We start from the raw sequence: 4,831 nt of genomic DNA on the forward strand, positions 1-4,831 counted from the left end.
AACTGATGCAAGATTCCAAACAACATAAATAATGATAAAAACCATGAAGAAAACAAAAGATAACACACCCGTAACGTTGCCTGCTGGAGTCCTGACCTCCCCTATCTGACATTGTAATTCCTGTCTCCTCTGTACTAGGGCTCCTGCCCTACCCTCTCGTCTATCGTTGATCCTCAAACTAGTCAGGGCAGGCGCCCTCATTGCTCCTCCCCTCAACATCGGACAACCGACCTTCTTGTGGCCCACTTGGTCGCAGTGAACACATAACTGGCTTGCCTCCTGAGGATAATCCCTACTAACTTAACCAAACCTGCCACAGTTGTAGCAGCCCAAAACCCTGGAACAACAAACTCCACTGTGCAGTTTCCCGCACGTGTTGCACTGACTCTGACGCTGTTGGCCCCTCAAATGATGATCATAAGTCTTATGTCTCTTCTCGGGACCCTCCACTATATGCACCTGATCTGGCCCCCTTTTCCCAAGGTGCTCCAAATCGATCTCCAGCTCTCGAGTAATAGAAACCATATCATTCAGGGTCTTGCACCTTGAAATGCTCACAAACACCCTGATATCATCCCGCAACATATCATGATACCTCACCTTCTTCATTTCATCATCTGTTGCATACTATGGAACTAATAAAGCCCTCGCCTGAAACTTGGTGGTGATCTCTGCCATAGTCTCAGTAGTCTGGCGGAGATCCAGAAACTCTCGCGCCAACTGATGCACCTTAATTACCGGTGCAAACTTAGCTTGTAACCTGGTCGAGAAGTCATCCCATGGCATATCATCAACAATATCATCACCAATCTCACTACCAACCTCTTCCCACCAATCTCGTGCCCTATCCTTTGATAGGCAGGAAGCATATCTGACCTTCACCTACTTGGGGAAGAAACTCATCCTGCACACGTTAGCCATATCTGCTAACCACCTCCTACTAGCAATGGGGTCCCTCTCCACAAGGAACGCAGGAGCTCCGTATGCACGAAACTCATGGAAAGAAAGAGTGCGAGCTCCGATGATAGCCATAAGCTCAACACGGAACACACCCATGCGCTTATCCAAGATCTCCAATATCCCTTACTTGACCAAACCAAAGATCACAGGAGTCTGCTCCAATGGACTACAAGTAATCTCCGATGAGATGAACTCTTGCATCTGCTCGTTAATCGGCTCAGTACCTGCACCTGATCCGGAACCCAAACTAGAACTAGATTCAGAACCAAAACCACAACCACATCCCTGAGTGTTCATCTCCAAACTGCAATACAACATGCCAAAGATCAAAGCATACCCAATAATCCTCGTCCCATAAGCTTCTTAGATTCTCCAAGACTCTCCCTGATTCAAGTATGGATCTTGTGCTTTCAGTAGTACAATCCTAATACCACCTTCTACACCTATCCATACCTTCCTCAAGGATCATCCCGTATCCTCTAATTCACCTTCTCAAACTAATGCACCAAAAACTCACTAAACCACACCACTAAACCCATTGAAGCACATCCTAGGATCTCTTAGGTTCCCGACCTCACCCAGACCTCAGCTGTTGAAGGAGTCCTACCAATGTCAACTAGCTTCCTCATGAATATAGTCACATGCAACGGAGATAAGATAATCCTTCGAGTAAATGACTCAACGCTAGAACATTTGGAATCAAATAAGAGCTGCGCAATAGGGTCAAATCCATCACTCTAAGATTATTTAACTTGTGCCACATGTGACTTAGCATATTCACTTAGCAGTCAATTTACATCGCTAAAAGTCCTACAAAGTACAAAGCAAGAAACATTCAGGCAACAGAAAATCTAACTAATATACAATAATCAAATCATTCTATTCACTTAAATGGAATCCATACTAGCATGCAATTCTAAAGCTCAAACAAATAGGCATATACAAGCGTCTCTCCTATCATATAATACTAAGTAGATCCTTAGACCTAATCTAGCATGCAATTCTCATATTCATATCATATAAAGGCATTTTTAATCAAATGTTTATTTTATAAAAAAATCACCAATCCCTCAGTTTGAGTTCAGGCACACCCGAGAGTATGCCTGAATCCCTCAAACCAAGGCTCTGATACCAACTTGTAACATCCCGGAAATCATAGGGTAATCATTTCATTTTTATCATAATCATAACACTCATGTAACTTTTATTCAAACATTTAAAAGCATTTCAAAATAAAACATGTATCAGAGTTCATTCCTAAAATCACGTATTGCGGAAAACATGGGTGCATGCGTTCTGATCCAGTCGGGCTCTTCCCTTTCGAAGCGGAAGTACCTAAAACCATAAACCACAAACTGTAAGCACAAATCTTAGTGGGTTCCCCAAATACCACATACCATACATATCAAACGAGCCATACATATCATTAATATATAGTAATCAATAAAAAGTGTTATGTGCCAACCATAGTCTTGCCATTATGCTACGAGTCGTATCATGGTCTTCCTTACTAGGCTTGGGGCCAAAAAACCATGGGTCCTGAAGAAAAGCGCCATGACCCACCTCTTGGTCTTCCATGCAAGCATCACAAAGACAACTAGCATACAATCTACACTACTTAACTAATTAACTGACATAGTTCAGACTCTGGTCTTGCATACAGTTTGCCAGGAGCTGCCTCCTGGTATTTCATACCAAATGGCAAGGGTCACGCCCAGGTCTTCCTATAATACATAAACCAAATGGGCCGACATTGGTGCCTTTAACCCATAGAATAGTGAGGCGACTCACCTCGAATGCAGAAGCTCACTGAAATAAATCCCTAACTACTGCCTTGACGCCTCCCCGAGCTATTAGAACAAAATAACACCCAATTAGCAATCATGTTCCAAGCTATGGTCCATAATTCATTCGAGGGGTAAAATGACCATTTTACCCCTGGATTAACTTAAACAAAAACTGCAGCCCAAATCCAATAACCAAAAATGCCCAAAACCAAAAAATCCACAAAGGCCCACTAATGGCTCAATTTTCCAAATTGGGCCCAACCATTATATATGCCTTATCCTAAGCCCAATAATTCCCTTAATCTAACAGTTGATCTTAGATGGCCAAGAGGCCTAAGGCAACAAGGTGACCCAAAGATGCGAAACCAAAAAACACAACAAGCCCAAAGCCCAACTGAATGTCGTACGCCGGTCGTACATTCAGCTACGCTGGGCGTACTCTACGAAACAAAGTCACAACCAAATCTAGGTACACTAGGCATACATCCAGTTATGCGGGGCTTAACTTGGCTTATTCCAAAATTCGTTTTCTTGGTTAACCACTTATGCACTTTGCACCCAAACTTCAGAGAACCTCAAAATAAAGTTCTTAATGCATAAAGTCGGCACTTTATGCATTTGCATGACTTAATGGTACCCAACAACCATCTTAATCCAGTAAGACCCATTCTAACCCAACTAGAACATGCATGGACCAAAAACAATGATCAAGATACCATTTTTACGAACTTTTAAACTCAGAAAGGGCAAGATCTAGCAATCTTAGCTCTTAGAGTGGCTCATACTCACAAGGAGGGCTCAAAACCCATAACTAAGCATAAATCTACCCTTAAACCCATAAAACATAACAAGAAGACAAGGTATGAACTTGATACCTTAAATGAGCTAGAAATGAAGCCAAGAGTCTGGATCTATAAGTATTCCTTTGAATGACAAGCTAGCACCAAGCGCCTTTCTTGGAAAATGAGCAAACACACACCAAAATGCACACTTAGATCTCTCAAACACTCATTCAGATGTTAGGGTTTCCGAAATGAGGCTAGAGGTCAATGGAGGTTGAGAAATGAAAGATCCTTGAGCTCATAAAGAGGCTTAAATAATGCCCAAACCCTAAAAATTAGGATTTGGCATTCTGTTCATTATGTTGGGCATACTCACCCAAGCACGCGCTCCTTCCCATGCACGCATGGGATTGCTTTGCAAAACTTTTCCATTCAGGGCCATTTATGCCAATAATTCAAATTACTCTAACTTCCTCATCTTAGGTCTATTTCCAATGAACCTTATATTCACGAAAAGGTGGCGAGAAGCCCTACGCTTCTAACAACTCACCATCACCTTAAAATTTCCCGAACAAAAACCCAAAATTCATAAAAGACCGAGTTATCAAATTATGATTATACCCTTAGCCTCCGAAGACACCATCGATCACTTGGATTACTTAAACCATAAAACCTACATCCAAAAAGGGCAAAACCCTTTCTTCCCCAAGGGCCTAAGCTGCATGATAGCTAATGATTGGGCCGCAACCCCAAATAATGAAGCAAATCCAAAACCAAGTGTTACAAGATATTACATATTTGTTCGAGGTACATGTAGGTTACAAAAGAAAGCACATAAATATGGGCTGCATCACCGAGGGTATGTCCTCCTTTAAACGAGTTCATTGTCCTGAGGATACATGTAGTTTGAGAGTTAAACATAATGTTGGTGAGTCCACAGTTTTATTGTTATAAAAAATGTGTGGGTATTTTAGTTGTTTTGTTTATCCTAAACTCACTTCCTTGACTTCGTGAGTACTATCACTACCTCCATAAGTAGGTTCTTTGTGGTAGCCTAAGATAGTTAGGTGTTGGTTGACCTAAACTCGCTTCCTTGAGTTTGTGTGTATTATCACTACTTGATTAGTTCTTAATAGTATTTTATGATAGTTAGTTTTAGTTTGAAAAAGTTACGATGAGTTCCTATAATCGAGTTATGACTGTAGCAACCATAGGTGGTAGTGTCAATCCCGAATATATCTATACATATCTCTCTCACTGACTTAAGAATTAATGATTATAGGCTGAGCGGTAGCTCAAAAT

This window comes from Lactuca serriola, chromosome 9 (genome assembly GCF_051521515.1).
Source record: "Lactuca serriola cultivar US96UC23 chromosome 9, Lser_US96UC23_V15, whole genome shotgun sequence".
NCBI lineage: Eukaryota > Viridiplantae > Streptophyta > Magnoliopsida > Asterales > Asteraceae > Lactuca > Lactuca serriola.